The sequence below is a fragment of the Pan troglodytes genome, chromosome 4 (genome assembly GCF_028858775.2).
Source record: "Pan troglodytes isolate AG18354 chromosome 4, NHGRI_mPanTro3-v2.0_pri, whole genome shotgun sequence".
NCBI lineage: Eukaryota > Metazoa > Chordata > Mammalia > Primates > Hominidae > Pan > Pan troglodytes.
Window position 1 is genome coordinate 137,499,248 of NC_072402.2, and position 24,477 is coordinate 137,523,724.

General features: G+C 54.1%; 1 protein-coding gene across 4 annotated transcripts in view; it reads left to right on the forward strand.

Moving 5' to 3' along the window:
* The window catches only part of PSD2 (pleckstrin and Sec7 domain containing 2), a 122,947-nt gene that overhangs the window by 60,147 nt on the left and 38,323 nt on the right, over positions 1 to 24,477 (forward strand). The window contains exon 1 of one of the 4 annotated variants that reach the window (XM_063810739.1): positions 14,167 to 14,338. The exons of the other annotated variants lie outside the window; for them this stretch is intronic. The gene's annotated coding sequence lies outside the window, so the exon portion shown is untranslated. Of the gene's footprint in view, positions 1 to 14,166; positions 14,339 to 24,477 lie in introns of those variants that run through there. 4 annotated transcript variants of the gene reach the window in all.

Below are 24,477 nucleotides of genomic sequence, written 5' to 3' on the forward strand. Positions count from 1 at the left end.
TTTGAGATGGACTCTCACTCTGTTGCCCAGGCTGGAGTGCAATGGCACAATCTCGGCTCACTGCAACCTCCGCCTCCTGGGTTCAAGCGATTCTCCTGCCTCAGCCTCCTGAGTAACTGGGATTACAGGCACATGCCACGACACCTGGCTAATTTTTGTATTTTTAGCAGAGATGGGGTTTCACCATGTTGGGCAGGCTGGTCTCGAACTCCTGACCTCAGGTGATCTGCCCACCTTGGCCTCCCAAAATGCTGGGATTACAAGTGTGAGCCATTGTGCCTGGCCTCATCACATATCTCTCTGAAATCGCACACACACACAGCATTTCATATCATAATTGCCTGCCTGGATTTACCTGCCCAGGGGCCCGAGAAAACAAAGGGATCAGAAGGTGGGGCGGGGGCAGTACTTATTTGAGCCCAAGTGGGCTCCCAGTGGCCCTTCACAGGGCCTTTCATAGGCCCTAGGTTTCAGCCCAGTATCTGGCCTGTATTAGGTGCTCAATAAATGCTTGTTATCTAGTTTTTTTTGTTTGTTTATTTGTTTGTCTGTGAGACAGAGTTTCACTCTTGTTGCCCAGGCTGGAGTGCAGTGGCACAATCTCGGCTCACTATAACCTCCGCCTCCTGGGTTCAAGTGATTCTCCTGCCTCAACCTCCCAAGTAGCTGGAATTACAGGTGCCCACCACCATGCCCAGCTAATTTTTGTATTTTTAGTAGAGATGACGTTTTGCCATGTTGGCCAGGCTGGTCTCAAACTCCTGACCTCAGGTGATCCGCCCATTTTGGCCTCCCAGAGTGCTGGGATTACAGATGTGAGCCACTGTGCTGGGCCTGACTAGTTTTTTTTTTTTTTTTTTTGAGACAGAGTCTCACTCCATAGCCCAGGCTGGAGTGCAGTGGCGTGATCTGCACTCACTGCAACCTCCGCCTCCCGGGTTCAAGCAATTCTCCTGCCTCAGCCTCCCAAGTAGCTGGGACTACAGGCGCATGCCACTACGCCCAGCTCATTTTTTGTATTTTAGTATAGACAGGGTTTCACCGTGTTGCCCAGGCTGGTCTCGAACTCCTGAGCTCAGGCAATCCTCCCACCTCGGCCTCCCAAAGTGCTGGGATTACAGGCATGAGCCACTGTGCCCAGCCCTGACTAGTTTTTGAAGGTCACTTGGCTTTATTTTATTTTTTACTGTGGTAGAATAGCATAAGATTTACCACTTTAACCATTTTTAAGTGTGCAATTCAGTGATATTAGGTACCCTCAAAATGTCATATAATCATCACTAGTATGTAGTATATTTCCAGAACTTTTTCATCGTCACAAACAAAAACTCCATCCATTAGATGAGAACTCACCACTGCTCTCCCTCCAGCCTCTGGTCATGTCTATCCTACTTTCTGTCTTTATGATTTGCCTTGTCTAGATATTTCATATAAATTGGAATCACACAGTATTTGTCCTTTTGTGTCTGAGTTATTTCACTTAGCCTAACATTTTCAAGATTAATCTGGCTGGGCACAGTCACACCTGTAATCCCAGCACTTTGGGAGGCGGAGGTGGGAGGATCGCTTGAGCCCAGGAGTTCAAGGTCAGCTTGGTCAACATAGTAAGACCCTCGTCTCTACAAAAATAAAAATAAAAAAAATTAGCTGGGCAGGGTGGTGCGTACCTGTGGTCTCAGCCACTTGCGAGGCTGAGGCAGAAGGATCGCTTGAGCCCAGAAGTTGAAGGCTACAATGAGCTATGATTGCACCACTGGACTCCAGCCTGGATGACAGAAAAAGACCCTGTCTCAAAACAGATTCGTCCATGTTGTAGCAGGTGTCAGGGTTTCCTTTCTTTTTAAGGCTGATGTTCCATTGTATGGATTTAGCACATATTGTTAATCCATTCACCTGTCGATGGACACCAGGTTGTTTCCACCTCTTGGCCGTCATGAGTAGTGCTGCTCTGAAGTTTATGAATTGTAGACAGGGTCTTGCTGTGTTGCCCAGGCTGCTTGTTAACTGTCATTTCATAACCCCGCTGTTGGGTTCTCCCCAGTCTTTTCCACGAAAACGGCTCTTGTCAAGGTCCCCAGTGGCCTCCATGCTGCTAAAGCCAAGGGAGATTTTCAGCTCTTGTTTCACTTGATTTCATCGGCAGCTTCTGACTCACTCAGTCTCATTTCTCCTTGATATTGTCTCTTTGTTTGGCTTACAGGATTTCTTGCTTTTCCTCTGCCTCTCTGCACAGATGCTTTTTCTCAGTCCCTCTTCTTGTTTCTCCCCTTTCCCCTTTCTCCTTCTGCTGCTAGCTCTTTTTTTTTTTTTTTAGACAGGGTCTTGTTTTGTCGCCCATGCTGGAGTGCAGTGGCATGATCTCGGCTCACTGCAGCGACCTCCTGGGTTCAAGTGATCCTCCCACCCTAGCCTCCCAAGTAGCTGGAACTACAGGCACGCACCACCACACTGGCTAATTTTTGTATTTTTTGCAGAGAGGGGTTTTGCCATGTTGCCCAGGCTGGTCTTGAACTCCTGACCTCAAGCGATCCACCCGCCTCTGCCTCCCAAAGTGGTGGGATTACAGGTGTGAGTCATTGTGCTGGCCTCCCCCAGCTCTTAATGTGGGACGGCCTCAGGGGTCCATTCTTGGTCCTGTGACACGCCCCTCCCCGACTCCTGTGGTGACCTCACCCACTCATCCCCAATGTGTATCTCCACCCAGACTTTTCTATCTGCCACTCTGACATCTCTGCTTAGATCACTAATTGACATCTCGATGGCCTCCTAACTGGGTTCGGCCCTGATGTCTCCAATCTATCTCCAACACAGCAGCCAGAGGGAGCCTTTAAAAATATAAGTCAGATCAAATCAATTCTCTGGCCCAAAACTTTGGTGGCTCCTGATGTCACTTAGAGTCAAAGCAAAAGTCCTCATCATGGCCTACAACGCCCTCCATCATCTGGCCCCTGCTGCCTCCCTGCTCTCACCTCCCACATCCTTCCCTGTTCCCTTTGCTCCTTGCTGGTCCATGAACATGCCCAGCATATTCCCACCCCAGGGCCTTTGCACTGGCTTTTCTTCCTTCCTGGAAATCTCTCCTGCCATATGTCTACGTGACAAATTCCCCCCTTTTTTTTTGAGACGGAGTCTTGCTCTGTTGCCCTGGCTGCAGTGCAATGGCATGATCTGGCTCACTGCAACCTCCACCTCCTGGGTTCAAATGATTTTCCTGCCTCAGCCTCCTGAGTAGCTGGGATTACAGGCGCGCACCACCAAGCCTGGCTAATTTTTTTTTGTATTTTTAGTAGAGACAGGGTTTTAGCATGTTGGCCAGGCTGGTCTCAAACTCCTGACCTCAGGTGATCTGCTCACTTCAGTCTCCCAAAGTGCTGGGATTACAGGCATGAGCCACCTCGCCCAGCCTACCTCTTTCTTGTCTTTTGTTCAACTTCATCCTTTCAAAGTGCCCACTGATAATACTCTATTTAAAGTTGGAACACCTCTCACCCTGTCTACCCTTCTCATCCCCTTTCTTTGTCTTCTCTTCTCCTCTCCTTTCCTCTCCTCCCTTCCTCCCTTCCTTCCTTCCTTTTTTTTTTTTTCAGGGTCTGCTCTGTTGCCCAGGCTGGAGTGCAGTGGTGCTATCTCAGCTTACTGCAACCTCTGCCTCCTGGGTTTAAGCAATCCTCCTGCCTCAGCCTCCCTAGGAGCTGGGACTATAGGCATGCACCACCATGCCTGGCTAATTTATGTATTTTTAATAGAGATGGGGTGTCACTATGTTGGCCAGGCTGGTCTTGAACTTATGACCTCAGGAAATCTGCCTGCCTCGGCATCCCAAAGTGCTGGGATTACAGGTGTGGGCCACCGTGCCCGGCCCTCATCGCCTTCCTGATGGCCTGTTTTCCCTGTGGTGCACATCACTGTCTATAATATTATATACTTCACTTACTTATTATGTTTGTTTCTTCTCTCCTCCCACCTCCATTGGAAGCATGATTCAGGAGGGCAAGGATTTTTGTGTTTTTTTGTTTACTGATATGGCTCACCTAGAATAGTGCTTGGTACATGTAGGGACTCAATATATATTTGTTGAATGAATCAGTGAAGGAAGGAAGTATGATAATGTGGGAAGGGGTCTCCAATCTAAAAATGGGTTAGATGCTGGGTGCAGTGGCTCGCGCCTATAATCCCAGCACTCTGGAAGGCTGAGGTGGGAAGATCGCTTGAGGTCAGAAGTTTGAGACCAGCCTGGGCAATGCAGGGAGACCTTGTCTCTACAAAAAATTTAAAAATTAGCCAGGAGTGGTGGCATACACCCGCGGTCCCAGCTACTTGAGAGGCTGAGGCAGGAGGATCCCTTGAACCCAGGAGTTTGAGGTTACAGTGAGCTGTGATCACACCACTGCACTGTAGCCTGGGTGACAGAGTGAGACCCTGTCTCAAAATAAATAAATAGCCTGGGCGCTGTGGCTCACACCTGTCGTCCCAGCTCTTTTGGAAGCTGAGGCAGGAGGATCTCTTGAGCCCAGGAGTTTGAGATCGGCCTGAGCAACATAGTGAAACCCTGTCTCTACAAAAAATTCAAAAATTAGCCAGGTGTGGTGGCGGGTGCCTGTAGTTCCAGCTACACGGGAGGCAGAGAGGTAGGGGGATCACCTGAGCCCAGGAGGTTGAGACTGCAGCGAACAAAGATCGCTGCCACTGCACGCCAGCCTGGGGGACAGAGCAAGACCCTGCTTCGCTTTATTAAAAATAAATAAATAGATAAATAAATACATTTTTAAAATGAGTTAGGGTCAAGAAAAGGTGGCTTTCTGGTATGCCCAGGTGTCATGGACATTAGAGCTGTTTGCTGTGCAGCAGCTGTCCCCATTCTCCTGAAACATTCCCCCATTTTCCTTTGGGACAAATCCCCACCCACCATCAGTCAGTCCATGTGGTGGATCACCTGAGGCTGACTCCAGGCTTCACTTCAAAGGGGCAGTGACTCTTGGTGACTCAGTGATTGGTTCAGGGCTGGGAGCATTTCACATTTCACCATGTTGCCCAGGCTGGGGCGATGAGACTGAGTCCTGAGACTTCTGCTTGTACTGCACTGTTGGAATGGGGACGGCTTCTTCCCTCAAAGCTGGACGTAAGCTCAGACCTGTCTTAGCCAACTTGACGCGTTTTTGGAAGAGCCTGCCTGGAAATGAAGGCAGTGCAGAAGAGCACTGGGCTACAGATGTGGAGAAAGATCACATTTGAAAGCCTCTTCTGTACTGCCTGACCTACTCCTAAACTTGACTTCCCATTTAGAGAAACCCCTTTTCACTGATCAGTTTGAGTTGGGATTCTGTCACTCGCACAACCACTTACAGTACACCTCCACGAGCATCCGAACCGGGGAGTGAGGAGGGACTGGTTGGGGCCTGGGGGGTGTGTGGGATGTGTGGCCCCAGTGGTCTTCCCAAGTGAGAGAGGCTGAGCACATGGAGGGCACTCACTTAGCAGTGCTAGATGGAGGTGGCATGAAAACAGATTGCCTTGGCCTTGTCCTAGAAGCGCTCTCAAGCTGTCAGCGGAGAAGGTCATGGGCATGAACGGGGCAAACAAGACCAAGGGCTCCTACCATGCCTGAGCTGCAGGCTAAGCTGAGATGGATTCTGCCCCTCCACTCCACCCCCACGCCCCAGTGCAACAGAAAGCCCAGTTCCAGCACAGAGGAAGGGGGGCCTGGGCTCTGCCACTTACTAGGGGTGCTCTGGGGTAAGTCACTGAACTTTCTGAGCTCGTGTCCTCATAGGTAAAATGGCAATCATGTCCACTTCATAGGAGTGCTGTAAGGGTGAAATGAGGTCATGCGTGCCAAGAACTCAGCATGAGCCTGGCTCACAGAACACTCTCAGCAGCAGTCAGCTGCCACAACCAGCGTTTGTTGGTGTTCTCTCCCAGCTAGGGAGTCCGCCTGGTGCCGCGGGTGCAGTTTCCACAAACACCAGCAGGTGGCGCCCCGACCCCAAAAGAGCCCCCGTCGCTGGCCTTCCCAGGGCCGGGAGGGGCTGGGCTGGGCGGCCTCTTGGATCTCGGCCAGTTAGACCCGCGATCTTTCCCGCTGCACGGGGACCCGTGCGTGAACTCCTCTCAATTCTCTGTGGTCTCTGGCACAAGGAAGAGGGGGTCTGGGTCACCATGGGATAGTTGGGGAGCCTGTTTTCCATCCGTGTTGTGTAACGGCACGGCCTTCGGAGACAGCCTGGGCAAAGTTGAGGAAATACCCGGGTTGGAGCGGATAGGAGACTTTCAGAACGGGCGGGATCCCGACGCGCAGGCTGATTTTTGAGTGCCTGCGGCTGAACTCGGGGCGCCGCTGGGCCTGGTGCTGCGGTAGGAGGATGACCCATATGACCTGTATTCGCTTCCTTTCAGAGTGCGGGCGAGCGGGGCTGCGCTTCGCGGAAGACTCCGGGCAGTGCTGGGCACTGGGACGCGGGGAGTCTGGAAATTCTGCGTCTGGCCAGCAGAGGGAGGCGGAGAGCCCGACCCCCCGCGTCCCCCCGAACCCGTGCCCAGGCCTGGCCCGGCTCCCCCAGCCCGAGCTCGCCCTGCGGGAACCTTCCCGGCTTGGCCGCTCCTCCCTGGGCAGGACTCGACATGTCCCGTGTCCCTTCATTTTGGAAAAAGTCTTGCCCTCCTATCCCCGCCCAGCTTCTTGGAGGAGCGCGTGGGTTAAGGGGAGGGTCAGTTTCAACCCGAACTCAACCCTAACCGCACCGCGCGCCCCGCTCCCTGGGCCTCAGTGCGGGTGATGGCACGGACTGGCCACTCTAATTCTAGCAGCTGCGAATTCCTGGGACAGGGTGGGGTGACCTCCACTAGGGTAGAGACTGGGGGGGGCACAAGGGGCTTCTCCCCCTAACCCCCATCAACCCAGGCCTGGACGGCCAGCTGGACCTCCGGAAGCGAGGGCTGCCCACCCCATACCACCCCGGCCAGTTCCCGGGACTCTCCTGGACAGGCTCCCGGAGGCCCACAAAGGCCCTTAGATGCCGTTCTGGGCCAGGCTCTGCCTGGGCCCTGGGCCGGCGGCCGGCTGGCTCTCGGCACTGCAAGTCCCTGGCACTCCTGTGGGGCTTTGTCCACCAGCCCTGGCCCCATGCTGGCCGGGCCTCGTCTGCTGGGGGAGGGATTGCACAGGCAGGTCGTAGAGCTTGGGCAGTCTCCCTTTCTCCAGCCCGTGGCCTTGCTGTCCTCCAGGTGACTGGCCCCTTACCTCAGCCTTGCTGGCCCCCACAGCCAGGGCTGTCCAGTGAGCAAAGAGTGTGAGTCCTCCCCATGCTCCCTCCTGGCTAACATGGGAATGGTGGGTCACGTTGTCCTCGTTTGCAGACCAGACCGGGGGCTCCAGGGATCTTCCCCAGGCCTCCGTGGCTCCCTGCACCGGCTCCTGACTGCACGGTTTCCCTACTGTGGGCCTGTCAGGGTCGCGGCCCAGGCATGCGTTTGTCCCTGGCCACTCACTCTTTCATTCATTCTTCGGTTCATCACTCTTTGGATACCAACTTCATCCAGGCCCTGGGCTCAGGGAGGAGCTGGGGACTGAGAGGGAGTGTGCAGGGTCCTTGCGCTCATGGAGTGTCCAGTCCAGACAGTCACGACACAGTATGACATGTGCTGTGATAGAGGCAGACCTGCCTGGCCTGGGGGCACCTCCTCAGAGAGGCCTTCGCTGAACACCTGACTGAAGTAGCCCTACCCACCAGCCAGCTGCAGTCACACACCAGGTTTTGTTTGTGTGTTTCGAAGCCCTTCTAATATTTACAGCTGACTTCTTCCTTTATTAAGGAAGGATCGCTAGAGCCTGGGAGGTCAAGGCTGTAGTGAGCCGAGATCATGCCCCTGCATTCCAGCCTGGGTATTCCTGTCTCTAAAAGAAAAACAAAAAACAAAACAAAACAAAAACAAAAAGAAACCCACTCAACAAACTAGGAATAGTGGGCACTCATTATATGAGTGCTTCAGTAAATGCCCACTGGGTGCCAGGCACTGTTCCAGCCCCCTGGGAATCTACAAGGGAGAGAGGAAAATTCTTACCCTCATGGAACCTATGGCCTAGTGATGGCAGCGGTGGTGGGGACACAGACCATTCCCAGAAAGGACAAGCATATGGTATATACATATGTGTTATGGAGGAAAAGAAGGCGGGGAAATGGGAGATGTGGATGAAGGAGGGGGTAGTATTTTAGTAGAGTGGTCAGAAAAGGTGACATTGGAAGAGAGCGCTGAAAGAAGTGAGGGGTGGGCGGTGCGGATACCTGGGGGAGGAGTGTTTTAGGCAGAGAGCAGCACGGGGCGGGCGGGCGCTGAGGTGGGAGTGTGCCTGGTGCTTTGGAGGAACAGGGAGGGGACCGGTGTGTCTGCAGGAGAATGAGGTCAGAGGAGTGGTGGGGGCCAGATCTTATGGGATTTTGTGGCCTGCGTAAAGACTTGGTTTGAGTCTGGGCACGGGAGCTCGTGCCTGTAATCCCAGCACTTTGGGAGGCTGTGGCAGGAGGATCACTTGAGCCCAGGAATTCGAGACCAGGCTGACCTTGTGGTCGTGATGTTTACGGCAAAGAGGAAGAGGAGGTCAGTGTGGGTTGGGTTAAGATGGAACTGCTCTTTGGATATCCTAGTGGCAACTTCAGGTCAGCACTTGGGTGTTGGGGTCTGACCTCAGGTGGAAAGGTCCAGGTTGGAGAATCACACACCGAGAAGCTTCAGGGTTTAGCTGGGCTTTGAAGCTGGGCTGGGGTCATCATGGGAAAGAGTGAGATGGAGAAGACCGAGGACTGAGCCCTGGGAGCTCTGGCATTGGAGGTCAGAGAGGGGTGGAGAAACCAGCAAAGGAAGATGAGAAGGTGCAGCCAGAGAGGCAGGAGGAAAAACATGACAGTGAGGAGTCCTGGAAGTCAAGGGAAGAAAGTATGTCAAGGAGGAAGCGGGGATGAACGGTGTCAGATGCTGTCAGGAAGCTAAGACCAGGCCTGTGAATGGACTTTTGGATTTAGCATTGTGGCAGTCACTGAGGACTAGGCCACAGTCTAGCACCATGTACAAACTTTAGAAAATGGTGGCCATGGCCGGGTGCTGTGGTTCATGCTTGTAATCCCAGCTCTTTGGGAGGCTGAGGTGGGTGTCCTGAGGTCAGGTGTTCAAGACCAGCCTGGCCAACATGATGAAACCCTGTCTCTACTAAAAATACAAAAAATTAGCTGGGTGTGGTGGTTGGGTGGGGGGGAGCGCCTATAATCCCAGCTACTCGGGAGACCGAAGCAGGAAAATCGCTTGAACCCAGGAGGTGGGGGGTGCAGTGAACCGAGATTGCACCATTGCACTACAGCCTGGGCAACAAAAGTGAAACTTCATCTCAAAAAAATAAAAAAAAGAAAAGAAAATGGTGGCCATTCCAGGTGGACCTGGCTACACAGGCACACAGAAGGTGGATACCTTGCTGTAAAGAAAAAGGCACTCTGCACAGTGGCTCACACCTGTAATCCTAGCACTTTGGGAAGCCAAGGCAGGAGGATCACTTGAGCCCAGGAAGTCAAGACCAGCCTGGGCAACATGGCGAAACTCCATCTCTACAAAAAATATAAAAATTAGCTGGGTATAGTGGTGCATGCCTGTAGTCCTAGCTACTGGGGAGGCTGAGATGGGAGGATCGCTTGAGCCTGGGAAGTCAAGGCTGCACTGATCTGAGATCATGCCACTGCACTCCAGCCTGGGTATTCCTGTCTCTAAAAGAAAAACAAAAAACAAAACAAAACAAAACCAAAAACAAAAAGAAACCCACTCAACAAACTAGGAATAGAAGGGAATGAACTCAACATGATAAAGGGCATTTATGAAAAACCCACAGCTAACACTGTACTCAGGTTGCAGCGAGCCATGATTGTGCCACTGCACTACGCTGGCCTGAGACCCTCTCTCAGAAAACAAAACAAAACAAAAAAAACAAAAAAAAAAAAGAGAAAGAAAAAGGCATCTCTTCCCCTGACAGATACAACCTTGCATCAGGACACACAGCATGGTGAAAGGAGAACAGGTTGGGTTTTAGCTACCTCTCCATCCTTCATGTAACCCAGCACCCTTGTGCAGTGCCCAGCCTGCACATCTGTACTCAGCAACTGTGTTGGTGACTTTGATGAGTGGTGTCAGTGGACTGTACAGGGAGATAAGAGCTAGACTGGAGTTGCTTTGAGAGACAGGAATTAGAGACAGCCAGCATGGACAACATTTTCAAGGAGCTTTGCTGTAATAGGTAAAGAGAAATGGGATGGTAGCTGGGGAGTGGAGAGGAATTAGCCAAATGAGAGTGCGTGAAGGGGAAGGCATCCCAGGCAGAGAGCCTGCCTAAGCAAAGGGAGGTCACTAGAAATGGTTGAGGGGGAATGAGTGTGGGAGGGGTCCTAGGACATCAAATTTGAGGTGGGAAGTGTCAGGAGAGGGGACATAGAATAGGTGAATTGGGGCCTTCATCTTGGGGTCTTGCGGGTGCTGGGGACAGGGGCAGGTTACAACAAAGCTGTGAACACAGTAGGTGCTTATTGAGTTCTCTGGGATTGGCCTGGGGAATCCCTACCCAGGCACCCCACCTGGGCCTCAGGCTTCCAGCTGGAAGATGGGAGAATTGGGTGTTTTAGGGGCCCTCTGAGTCAAGCCTCTTCTGGGTTGGACCCAAATGAGTCCTCCCAATTGGTGGGTCCTTCTGTCCCTGCCCAAGGTGCTGACCATGCCCAATGCAGCTGCCCCCCCCCCCCCCCATAACTTTCATGCTCTCCTGGGGACCAGTCAAGGGCCAGGCGGTAAACCATGGGAAAAGGCCCCTCCATGTGCAAGGGTCTTTGGTTCAGCCTTGGCACCTGCTTCTTATGAGACCCCCTCAGGTGAGGAGGCGGGGTGGGGGAGGAAAGGGAGGTCACTTGGAGGAACAGGGAGAAGCTGCGCATTCTTCTTTCCCTTGAGGAATGGGGGAAATATCATCTATTCTGGCTCCTGGGTAGGGGGATGTTGACCCTGCTGTCTTTCTTTCTCTTTCTTTCTTTTCTTTTCTTTCTCTCTTTCTTTTTTCTTTCTGTCTTTCTCTTTCTCCCTTCCTTCCTTCCTCCCTCCCTCCCTCTCTTTCTGTCTCTCTTTTCCTTCCTTCCCTTCCTTCCTTCCTTTCTTTCTTTTTTTCTTTCTTTCCTTCCTTCCTTCCTTCCTTCCTTCCTTCCTTCCTTCCTTCTTTCTTTCTTTCTTTCTTTCTTTCTTTCTTTCTTTCTTTCTTTCTTTCTTTCTTTCTGTCTGTCTTTCTTTCTTCTTTCCTTCTTCTTTTGACTGAGTCTTGCTCTGTTGCCCAGGCTGGAATGTAGTGGCACGATCTTGGCTCACTGCAACCTCTGCATCCTGGGTTCCAGTGATTCTCTTGCCTCCGGAGTAGCTGGGATTACAGGTATGCGTCACCACACCCGGCTAATTTTTGTATTTTTAGTCGAGAGGGGGGTTTCACTGTGTTGGCCAGGCTGGTCTCGAGCTTTTGACCTCAAGTGATCCAACCCACTTTGGCCTCCCAAAGTGCTGGGATTACAGGCGTGAGCCACCATTCCCAGCCTGACCCTGCTGTCTTTCAGGAGGCGAAGGTAGCCACAAGGAACAGTAACAATACTCCCCTCTCCAGTGTCCATGGCACCCAGAACACTCACACAGAGCTCACCTGTGGCCTCCAGGCAGCCCTCTGAGCCCTAGGGAGCTAGTTCCACTTGACGGAGGGGAAAGGAAGGTTCAGGAAAGGGTACAGCTGCCCATAGCCACACAGCTAGGAAGTGTGGGTTGGGGGGACTGGACTAGAACCCGGGTCTCCTTGCCCCTGCCACAGGCTCCCAGAGCTACAAAGGACAGGGGGCAGATCCAGGGGGCAGAGACTAGGTTCTGTGTGCCAGCCCAGCGCAAGTTAGCTGGAGAGACAGCTATGTCTACCTTTCCCCTTTCCCTGTTCTTTCCTTCCACATAATTTATTAAGCCATGCTGAGTGTTAGGTGCTGAGGATACACTGTGAACCCTTTCAAGGGGCTCAGAGTCCATCCAGTGGACAACAATTAAATAATGCATTCCATGAGTAAGTAGTCATTACAGCTGGAACAGCCATGGCCCATTGAGTGCATCTGTGTGCCAGGTCTTGAGCACATCAGCTCTTTCGGTCCCCATCCTAGCCCCACAAGAGGGGGACTGCTACCATCCTCATTGGGCAGATGAGGAAGTAGGAGCCCAGAAAGGTGGTCCAGCTGTGACTTGAGGGCATGGGTGCCAAGGGTGGGGAATGTGGTATCTAAGCCCTGCCACGAGCACTTCCCTCCACAGCCCCTGCTGGTCGCCACCCTTCTCTGCCTACAGGTAGCAGAGGGCAGGGGGGTAGAATGCAGGACAGCAGGGAAGCCAAGCTCCCTCTGTGCCCTTTAAGATCCTGGGCACCTGCACAGAGAGTGGCTCCCTTGTTTCTGGGCTCTGCGGTAATGTCCTAGGGTTTGATGGGCAGTGAAGGATGTGGTCTGAGTGCCCTCTTAATTGACCAGCTGTGCTCACAGATTTAGATCTCCTGGGATCATGAGCAAGTGACATGCTCTCCAAGTCTCAGTTTTCTCATCTGTAAAACGGGTTGTAGGATTGTTTTGAGAATTAAATATGACACATGAAGAGCACTTGGTAGATGCTTGGTTGTCAGAGGTGTCACCATGGTTGATGAAGTCCCAGCTCCTGCTGTTGCCCAGCTTGAAGGGAGGGAGACTACACACAGCTCAGATCCCACACCTCCAATTACTGCCACCCTAAGAGGTCAGCAAATCCTCTTCCTGCTCCCTAAGAAGAGTCCATGTTTGTGTGTTCATGGGTGGAAAGAAGGTCAGAGAAGACTTCATGAAGGAAGGGGCATTTAAGGAGGAATTTGAGGGTTCAGTAGGAGTTCACTGAGCACAGCAGGATCAAGGCCCCACCGGGCAGAGTGTGGATCATCTGCTGAGGTCTGGAGATGGAAGCAACTGGGTGTGGTGAACCCCCCAGGGGCTGGAGTAGGGGAGAGGGGTAGAAAGTGGCCTCCAGTGGCAGGGCCTGACTCTATCCTGATTTCCCTTCTCCCAGGCACTGGGCCTGCTCCCCACGCCCTCCTTAGATCCCTGTGGGTGGAGGCCCTTTAATGCTGCTCTGAGAGGCGGACTCTTACTCTGCAGGTGCCTCACAGCCAGGAAGTTCTTAATGTCTAGCCCAGGTACAGCCAGTCAACCCTCTTCTTCAGTTAGAGTCCTGGGCTGAGGGGGGCGGCTTCAGGGCCTTGACTTGCCCTTGGGGAGACACCGTGGGACAGGTGCCTTGGGAGATGGTTTCCTCTGCCCAGGGCACCCTCTGTCTCTCTCTGTCTCCTTATATCTGCCCAGGGAGGCTTCCCCTTGACCTGGCACAGGGATGTGGATTCTTGGTTGGACCCACCCCTCACCTCCCGCCTCCCTCAGGTTCTTTCTCCTTTGTCTCTTTCTCCTCTCTCCTGCCTCCTCCCATCCCACTCTGTCCCGAGGCTCCTTCTCACCCCACAGCCCAGGTCTCCGTCCCGTCCCGTGTGACTCTAGGTCTCAGGGGCTCAGTCTCCCTCTCTGAGATTCTTCACCTTGGCCCCCCGCACTCCCTGCTCCTCCCTTGGCGGCGTCTCCCGGGGGCTGGCGTGTGTGTCGGGGGGCTGGGGGCAGGGGTCACTCCCTGAACAGACCGCGGGAGGAGGGCCAGGACCCGCCCCTTCCTTCACCTCCAGGGCCTGGCGGGTCCCGAGAGCTCAGGTTCTAGACCGGTGGGTCCTGCCTGGAGGGCGGAGGTGGTTGGGTCTGGCCGAGGGTTCGAGGACGGCAGGGGCCCAGCGGGGCTAGGAGGGGGCAGAACCCCGGGCGCTCCCCTCCCCCCCTTTCTTAAAGGGCCCGCGCGGGGCAGAGGGGGACAAGGTGGGCCGCGCTCTCCCCGGCACGCTCGGGGTCCCGGGGCGAGCGCTGCGCTGCAGGCGGACAGGGCTGGGGGCCGCGCTTCCCTCCCGGCTCCGCGCCCGCCGCTCGCGCGCCCGCAGTGCCCCCGCCCTTCCCCGCCCTTCCCGCTCCTCCCTCCTCTTCCCTCCTCCTCCTCCTCCTCCAGCTCACGGCTCCGCTCCCTCCCTCCTGCCGTCCGTCCCCCTCGCTCAGCCTCTCCACATCGCGGCTCCGGCACCTGAAGGGACGCGGGCGGGCGCGGGCAGCTCCGACCGGCGGCGGCGGGGCGGGACAGGCAGCCCGGCGGCCTCCGATGGCCCCGCCGTGAGAGGCCGGACCCGCGGCGGGGACCAGCAGCGGTGAGTGGGGCTGCGGGGCTCCGGGACCCGCCCCTCCCCGCTGGCGGCCAGGCCGGGGCGGGAGCGGCCGGGGAGAGGGCCGCGTGCGGGGTGGGGGGCGCCGCCCTCGCCCTCGGTGCCCACCCGGGTCCGCTAACAAAGCTACATTTCCAGATCAATTCCGCGGCGTCTGGAGCATCCGAAGGATACGGTTGTCATGGAGATGGGGCCGAGAGAGGAAGCCCGGGCTGGCCGGGTCTGGGCCGGGGAGAGGGGGCGCCGCGGGAAAGCCCGAGCCCAGCCTGAGGGAGGGTGGGGGCTGCCGGCCCGATTGTCTCCCGGCTCCGCCACCCACTACCCTCTCCCCGCTTTTGTATAATCTGGGGGTACGCGTGTGCGTGGGGGGTGCCAGTGGCAGCCTGGTGGCCGGGGATCGGGGCATTGGGTACCGGGGCCTGCCGGCAGCCACCTTCACGAGGCTGCAGCTTTGAGGATTTATTTCTGTTTCCAGTTTCCCAACTTTGACAGCCCTGCTTGGCGGCCAGGCCTCCCCGGCTCTGCAGCTAGAGCGGGGGCTCGCACGGGGGCGTGGCAGGCAGGGCTGAGGAGGCACATAATGGCCGAGGCGGCAGCGGGAGGGAGGGGTCCCAGGAGCGGGCTGCTGGGGCTGGGTGCAGAGGGAGTCCAGACTGGGGACAACCCTGCCCAGCGGGCCCCCTCGGAGGAGGAGGTATTCAGCTGTTCCTAGAGGATGCAGGGACTCCCTGGAATGATCACTGGGGGCATTGTTTTTGCATAGGCCCAGGGGGCCACTGTCTCAAGCCCACCCCTTTGTCTTGGGGCCATCTTGGGGGGGCCAGGAAGAGAACAGGGAGCAGAAGCAGCAGTCACAATGGAAGAGGGCCTAAGACTCCTGGCAGCCTGGGGATAAGCCAGGCTGAGTTTGATGGGGATCAGGGAGAGGGCTCAGGATTTGGCCAGGGCAGGTGGGCAGCCTGGGTTTGGACTTTCCTGGGTTCCCCAGTTCCTTTTTCTAGATCCTACAAACAAGAGCTGCTTAATAGTGGTTGGGGGTGGGGGGGTTCACTGGGCTGGGACTGCCTCCAAACCCAACCCGTGGCCCAGGGCAGTTGCAGTCGTTCTCTCATTCTTCCACCCTCTCCCCAGGACTTTAGGAACCTGTCTCCCAGGGAAGCTACAAGTTCTGGGGCCTGGGATCTCCGAATCAGTAAAATGTGCCTGCTGTCCTCCCAGCAGCCCCTTTCCCCAATATATGCAGGAAGCAGGGAACAGGGGCTTTTGAGTGGGGCTACTGCAAAGTTTGGTCCTGGTGGAAACATAGCAGGTCCCTAGGGTTTGGCCAGAGCCCCCAAAAGATTCCCACGCAGTGGGGTGAGTAGGTGGGTGTGGCCCAGCTAAAGGAGGATGACTGGGTTGTCCTTGGAAGGCCTCCCTCACTGGTGCCTCTTGCAAGGTTGAAGTCTCAATGCTTGGGTGAATTGCACCCTGCAGCCCAGGGATGCCCTGAGAGGCCTCCCCGCTGCAGCTTGTCCTGGTCTGACAACTATGGGGTGCACGCTCCACAAGCAGACCTGACAAATAGTGCCTCCCAGGGTCTTCCCTGAAGGGAGAGAGCAAAGATAGCTGGAAGGAATGACTTCCTGCTCTAGACAGGACTGAGAGAGAGAGAGTGGCTGGGGGTATTACCTCACCCAGCTTCCACATATGGAGCATATGTGCTAAGTACCCTCATAACAGTCTTTAGAGGGAGGCACTACCCTTATTCCCATTTTGTGGTAGAGCTGTTTGTTCAAAGTCTCCTGGTTAGTAAGTGGCAGAGTGAGGATTTGCACTTGGCCAGAACTGTCTGATACTCAGACCTGTGTCCCCATCCTCTCCTCTTCTTCCCTGGAGACACAATTTAGGAGAGAGGTGGGAGGTGGGATAGAGTGCCTCTCCATCTGGGCAAGAGGGTGACCTTGGGAAAAACAAGCACTAAGCTGTAGTTTCCTAGGGAGGTGGGATCAAGGCATTCCCATTCCGGACGTTGGCTTGCAGGAGATCAACACTGCCTCTCACAACAGACGATGCTCTAGACCTCCTTTGCCAGATGGTCTTTTCCAGGAAAATCTGTTTTGAGCGGCATCTTATGTCTGAGGCTCCGTATTTAGACTGGCTCTCCAAACAGGAGGATACACTTAGGCTGTCGCCCCTTGAGGGGTGTTTGGGGGAGTTGGGTGGGCTTGGGGCCAGACCTGGCTCCTTGCCACAGCTCAATGGAGGGGGAGGGGCCCATGTTCCTGCCCTGGTCTCCCTGGGACCAGCTTGTTTTCCTTGTCCCTCTAAGCCGGTTTGCCCACAGGTGAGTCCGTTTCCTCAGGGTCTGGCCCCCTTTTCAGATGGTAAGCCACTCCAGCACTGTGCCTGCCTGGCCTGGGCTGGCCTGTGGGCTGGCCCACAGCTCTGCGTGCTCAGATTTGTGGACTGCCCTGGGGAAGGAATGTCCTCTCCTCTGACTCCTGCCCCAAAATTCCAACCCCTGAGCTCCCCTCTTTGGAACATCTCCCTCCACTCCCTTCCTTCTCCCACCTTACTTTTTATCTTGTCAAAGCTGATAGTATAGTGAACACCTACCTACATACCCTTCACCTAGAGACCTAGATTTGCCAGTTGTTAACATTTTGCCACATTTGTTTCTCTCTCTCTCTCTTTCTCTCTCTCTCTCAATCTTTTGAAAGTAAGTTGCCAACATTATAACACTTCACCTCTAAATACTTCAGCATGAATTTCCTGAGACAGGGACATTTTTCTACAAAAATAATACATTGTTATCATACCCAAGAAGTTTAGTAATCATCCAGTTTAACCTAACATGTAGTCCATATTTAAATTTCTCTAGTTGTCTCAGTAAAGTCCTTTATAGCTGTTTTTTTTTTAATTTGATCATGGAACATACATTGCATTTAGTTATTATGGCTCTTTAGTGTTTCAATCTGGATGAATCCCTGGCTTTTTTGAATTTTTTTTTAATGACATTGTCAATTTGGAAGGCTTGTGGTACGTCTCACATCCTGGATTTGTCTTCTTGCTTGCTTGTGATTAGAGTCAAGTTAACCATTTTGGGGCAAGAATATCCCATAGATGATGTCATGTCCTTCTCAGTGCATGATATCGGCAGGCACCTGTTATTAGTTTGTCCTGTAGTAGGTGGTGGTAAGTTAGGTCACTTGGCTCAGGGGTCCCTGTATTTCAATTCTGTTCCTCCCCCTTCCCTACCTCCAGAAGCTTCATCTACCTGGTAATCTGCGCACCAGGTCAGCAAATCTGACTGAACCCCTACATCAGACCAGATGCTGGAGAATAGAGAAGCAGACAGAAACTTTCAGGGAGCTCAAAACTTCAGGGTTGGGAGTGGGGGAGCCACAACTCAGACAGGTGCTGTTGGTGGGGGAGAGGGGAAGCCCAGAGAAAGTAGTGAGAGGCACAGCAAGGGGAGAGGGCATGGGGGCCAGACAGGAAGGGAGGCCCAGGCCACAGCTAGCCTGGAATGTGGGCTGAGGGGTTGGCCTTTTCCCCAAGGGCACTTCAAAACCACTGAAGGGTTTTGAAGAGGGGATGATGAGGCAGTTTGGAGTGTTGGAACGGCACTCTGAGGAGGATGGAGTGGGGCTGACTGGGCCAGCACATGGGAAAGAGACCAGCCAGGAGGCTGTGGCAGCACCCAGCACAAGACAGGGGGGACAGGATTGGGGCTGCTGCTTGTGGCATATAGAGGGAGTGGAGTTGTGTGGTTTGGGGGCCCTGCTGGGAGGGTGTTGCTGGGGGGTATCGGAGAAGGGGATGGAGCTGGGAGAGATTTAGGAAGCAGAACGGACAGGCCCTTGTGTCTGACTAGAGATAGGGAGAGTGGGAAGGATGAGCTCATGCAATGGCTTGGGAAGGGAGATGGAGGTTTTGAGTGCATGAGGTCTGAGGTGTTTTCCAGGCCAGAGGAATGGTGTGTGGGAAGCTCATTTGGTGGCCCCAACTGTGGCCCCCTTGCAGAAGCTCATTTTGAGATGCGGGCAGAAAGAAGAGCCACACATAGCCCACTGCAGGGGATGGATGGTGGGCTTCAGGCACCAGCAGGGGAGGGCCCTGAGCAGGGCTAGGCCAGCTCAGATGGCAGCTGCCCCTGTGGAAGCCAGGATAATCCTGCCACTAACTTGCAGACCCCAATTCCCTTACCTCATTTTGCTTCTTCACACCTTCTTGGCAAAACCCCAACCCTGGTTAAATCCAATGCCTGGCCTACCCCACTCCTGCACATGCAGCTGAATGGGGCTGAGCAAAACAACTGCCCTGATTGTTCTCACTTTCAGTCCAAGCCCATGAACTCTGAACTTCAGGTGGGTCCTTAGTGCAGTCCACCAGGCACAGCACAGGTTCTGAAGTTGTCGCCTCTCCCACATGCTAGATGATTCTTTCACACTTGCTCTTTGTGTGTGTGTGTAGAGATGGGGTCTCACTATGTTGCCAGAGCTGGTCTTGAACTCCTGACCTCAAGTGATCCGCCCTCCTCGGCTGCCCTCCTTGGCTTCCCAAAGTGCTGGGATTATGGGCATAAGCCCCTGTGCCCGGCCCTCACTTGCTCTTCTACCCTCACCCTCCGGCCTCTCCCACCCTTCCTTTCAGCGGATAATCTTTGAGAAAATATAAGCAGTCAGAGCGTCCTGAGGCTCCCAGCACCACACTCACTGTCTGCCAGCGTCTGCACTCACTGCTCTGCTTTCTTCTGTCTCTGTGGGTGAAGTGTTCCTGCTCCTGGTTAAGGCCACCCCTCCACTTTTGCAGAGATCCTGGCCTCTTGTGTCTGCTTGAGAACATCACTCCAGCAGGGCCCCCGCCTGCATCATTGGGTCCCCCTCTCTGCTAGAGCATCCCATGAACAGATATCTTGCTGTTATTTCTTTTATCTTAAAAATGGTTCTGGCTGGGCACGGTGGCTCACACCTGTAATCCCATCACTTTGGGAGGCTGAGATAGGTGGATCACCTGAGGTCAGGAGTTCAAGACCAGCCTGGCCAACATGACGAAATTCCGTCTCTACTAAAAATACAAAAATTAGCCAGGCATGGTGGTGGGCACTTGTACTCCCAGGTACTCGGGAGGCTGAGGCAGGAGAATTGCTTGAACCTAGGAGGCAGAGGTTGCAGTGAACTGAGATTGCGCCACTGCACTCCAGCCTGGACGACAGAGAGAGACTCCATCTCAAAAAAAAAAAAAAAGATCTCTCCTTCCCTTAGCAGAGAAACTTCTGGAAGGGTTGTCTAGACTCATTGTCTCCACATCCTCTCCTCCCGCTCTCTCTTGACTCCACTCTTATGGGGCTCCACTCCGCTGACCTCTCCTCTCAAGGTCAACAGTAATGTTCCTGTCGCTGCACCCAGTGGTCAATTCTCAGTCTTATTGGCAGCTTTTGACACATCCAGTCTTCCTCTTCCTTGAAATGCCTTCCTTGGCTTCCAGGACACCCATTCTTCTGTTTTCCTCCTACCTTGTGGGTTGCTCCTTCTCAGCCTCCTTTGCTGGTTCCTCTTCTCCCCCTCCCACCTCTTGATATCAGGGTGCCCCAGCACTTGCCCTGCACAGGCTCTCTCCCCCATCTCCACTCCTCCATACAGATCCCATCCAGTCTTGTGGCTTTAAGTATCACCTATGTACTGCCAGCCCCCAAATTTAAATCCCAAGTCTCAACCTCTCGCCCGACTCCAGTAGCCTACACAGCATCTCAACTTTCATCTCAACTTTCCTGTCTGTCAGACAACCCCCCTCAACTTGCCCTGATCTTCCTCCCCAAACCTGCTCCACCCAGTTTCTCTTCTTGAGCGGCAACTCCATCCTTCTAGTTGTTCAGGGCACAAATGTTGGCATCACTCTTGGGTCCCCTCTCTCTCTCCTGCCCCATGTACAGCACATGGATGGGTGAGGCTTTAGAGTGCCTGACTTCCCTTCAGCGGGCCATGGGCAAGAGAGGAGGTGACAGTGAAATGGCCCAGCACAGCCCCTTTCACACCCGCTTACTTCGTACCACATGCTGTTGTATTTTCATCAAGGAGGCCACAACCTGCAGACCCTGAGCTGAAGTCCTAAAGAGGAGACAAGACTGGACAGGGAAGAGGAGGGAGAGGAAGGGAGGACTCGGCTGGGGAGAGATGAAGAGACGCTACATAACACAGAGATTGGGGAGGGGGTGGGGAGGAAGGCCACAGTTGGGGAGGCAGAGAAGGAGAGGAGTTGGGGGGCCTGGACAGAGAATGTGAGGACTTAGAGGGTTTGGGGTGTGTGAAAACTGGGCAGACAGAAGGGAGGAGGAAGCTTCTTGGTTTCTGTCTCTTGGCTGTTGAAGCAGACTGTGGGGAGCTACTCAGAGGTGGAACTCTCTCAGGTCTGCCTCTGCCCAGGTGTTGTATCCAAGGCTGGGCTGGTTGGGAGGATTTGCACTTGGTCAGTCCATTGTAGCTCTCAGGATTCAACTCTCAACCCACAGGCTCATGTTAGCCTGTGGGCTCCATGAGCCTGTGGGTTGAAGCAGTGTGAGTCCAGTGCCCTCCGAAGTTGGAGGAAGTGGCCCAGTGGTCAGTCTGGCTGTGAACTCTCTTGACCAAGACAGCTTAGTCCTTTGTGGTTCCTGATAACTGAGGGTTCACCCCGTAGGGAAGTCAGTTGGGCATAGAGTCACCAGCTGTAAACATGATTTGAAATTTGACAGCAGACTTTGTGGATTTCATTAGTGTTAAGGGCTCTTCAACCAGCATGCAGATGTATGCAAATGCTAAGCAAATGAGGGTGCCAATTGGCTGGGGGGTTGGGGAGAGAAGCAAGCTGGGAGATGTCTAGGAATGACCTTTGTGGAGCAAGCTCCAAGGGCCCCTGAGAATCCCAGCAGAGCACATGCAGGATAAGATGCAAATGTGCATGCAGCCCCGGGGACTTCTGCCTGCCTGACCATGAGAACATGAGCCCAAGGCAAGGGCTGGTTCCCTGATGGCCACACTGAGAGAAGGAAAGCAGGTGGGGGCTGGTTATCACTCCAAACAGGCATTACCTGAAAGGGATGGGCATCTTTAAAGAGGGCGTAGGTTCTTGGCCCTTGCCCTACACTTGTGTGCCCTGAGATGGAAAGATAGGAGTGAGCCTGGCCTTGGGTGAGGGTGTTGGGAGGGCAGGACAGTAGGGACCTCAGCTGCCTTGGGAAAGGGAGGGGGTGCCCTCTCTGGCCCCCCTCCTGGCCCCACGGGAGTCTTTCATTTGCCTCTACCCTCTAGCTGGGCTTCTGAAGCCCCTGCCTCAGAACTTGCTCTGACAGCTGCCAAGGACGCATATCCACTGGGTGCTGGCTGAGTGGCCTGTGCTGTGTGCTGCTGTCCTGGGCATGGCACCCCTGGGGGTAGCCAGCTTGGTTCCTTGCAGCCCCCAGAAGGTTTTGGGAGGCAACAGCCCTCCCTTGAGCACTGAACACATGCCATCTCCTTTAATCCTCACAGGTGCCTTGAGGAGACAAATGCTCTTGGCACCCCCCATTTATGGAGGAGGACACCGAGCTCAGAGAGATAGGCAGTTTTCCTGAAGTCACACAGCTCGTGGCTAGCAGAGCTTGGATTTGGAGCCAGGTCTTTCTGAGCACACAGGAAGGGGCACTGACCCACTCTCCCGGACTGTCCCAGTCTGAGGCCCTTGCAGCACAAGGCGGTCCAAGCTGGGAAGACCAAGTGGGTTAAGAGGGTTTAGGGTCACTTTGGGATGTGGAATCCGGGAAGTTCCCTAGGCTCCTGGGTGGGTGTCCCTTCCAAATTATCCTGGGCATCTCCCTGGGCAGTTGGGATGTGGAGGAGGCTGGCCTGGGCTTAGGGAGGGGGCCTGGAGCTCTTGGAGGTGGGAAGATCCTTAACTCCAGGCCCCTTGGTTGGCAGAGGCTACAAGGGAGCATGGTTAGGGGGGCCCAACTGAGGGCTTCCTGGCAGCACCCTACTGCCCATGCTGCCAGTGGCCTAGCAGGTCCTGTGGAGCCCTGGAGCACTCCAGGCCTGGCCATCCTAGGCCCCATTGCGGTGTGGGCATCGCTGTTCAGGGTCTGTTTTGACACTCCCTACATGCCACATGTTTGCATTGATCATCTCTTTTAAGTGTCTGTGTGTGTCTTGTGTGTTCATGTGTGTTCACATGTGTTTGTGTGTCTGAAGATCCTAGCCCATGTGCTAAAATCTGGGTGATCTAGGGAATCTTGGGTTGGGATTTTGGGGAAGAGTAGTGAACCAGTGGGGGTGTTCAGCGTGGGTTTCCAGGGGGCAGAGAATAGGTCCAAGAAAGATTTCTTTGCCAAGTAACCCTCATGGAGCTCTCTCCAAGTATCCAATGTTGGATGGCAGGTCCTTGGAGACTGTCCAGGTTAGGGTATGGAATCAAGGATGGTTAGACGGCTTTGAGCCTTTCCAGATATACTCTAAATGTTGCACACATTTGTGAGATTTCCAGGGCAGGATCTTCCATCAAGTGCACAAAGAGGTCCAGGACTTGGAACTGGTTAGGTATCAATGGTGCACGTGGGGACATGAGGTCAGAGAGGGTTTTTTTTGTGCCCAACTTCCCCTAGCCCACTGGAAGCAAAACGTGAGGGTCCTGGTGCTCCTAGATTTGCTTCCCTGGGTCAGCTGTGGTCTCAGCCTTGCCACCACACTGACATTCCAGAACAATTTTCTCTGATCCCAGTCCCTTCTGCATACCCAAGATGGTTTTGATCCTGGATGCCCGATGATGTAGATCTCGCTGCCCTTAACCTTGCCCCTAGGCCTGCCAGTGCCTTGTCCACCTTACCAGGCAAATTAGGGGGATTGCCTCATGAGCGGCTGCCCAGTTCCCTCTGTGTGTGTGTGTGCGTGTGTGTGTGTCTGTGTGCATGTGTGTGTGTGCGCATGTGTGCATGTCTGTGAATGTGTGTGTGCATGTGTCTGCGCGTGTGCGTGTGTGTTTGCGTGTGTGTCTGTATGTGTGCGTCTGTGCGTGCGTGTGTGCATGTGTGTGTCTCTGTGTGTGTGAGTGTGTGTGCGTGTGTGTATGTGTGCATGTGTGTGTGCACGTGCGCGTGTGTCTGGGCATGTGTACATGTGTGCATGTGCCTACCCATACCTGTATTGTATGTCTGCTTTCAGGTCCTGCACCCATGCACTTGCCCCTGTGTCTTATAGAGCATGCTGGCCTCTGGAGCCCTCCCTGGTGGGCCCCACCTCCAGCCCTGCCCTTGGGTTTCCCACAGTCCCTGGCTTGGATCCCACCATAAAAGGGACCGTAAGATTATTTCTTTGACAATCTAGCATTCCATCAGAATCTCAGCCTTGCTGCTTTCCAGCTTTGTGACTCTGAGCAGTTCCTCAATCTCTCTTAGCCTCTGCCACAAATAGGCATGATGATAATCCCTGTTATTCATCTAACAAATGCTTTTAAAGGCCTGCTGTGTGCCAAGCATTGCACTGGACTCTGGGGACACAGCCGTGAACATGACATAGTCCCCACCCTCACTGAACTTACATCCTAGTACAGAGATAGGCAGGGAATCAGTAAACACATAGAAAAGGGAGCTTCAGTTCTACTGAGTGCTATGGTGCTCCATCACTCCATGATGCAGTGCCAGGGGTCAGAGAGGGCCTCTCTCAGGAGGCAGTGTTGGAGTTGAGCCCTGAGTGGCAGAATAGGCTCTTTTAAAGATCTAGGGAAAGAGCATTCTAGGCCACGGGTATAGCTGGTGCAAAGGCTCTGAGGTGGGAATGAACTCAGGGAGCAGAAAGAAGGCCACTGTGGCTGATGTGGGAGAGCATGGGGACATGGGGTAGAGGGCAGCAGAACCAGCTCCTGCAGGACCTTTTCAGGCCATGCTGGGGAGACTGGATTCTAATCTAGGGGAGATGGTTAGAGGATTATGAGGAGGGAGGGAGGTTTGTGTTTTTGCAACTCCCTCCAGCTGCCACAGGGAGAGTGAGGAGGAGGACAGAGTTGCTCAGGAGAGCTGAGACCCAGGAAGTGCTTGACTCTGCACTCAGCCCTGGCAGTTGGCTGAGCCAGGGTTCCACTATCATTATAGGACCTACCTTAGCTGGTGTTGAAAAGAGGCTGCCGAGCCCAAGGTC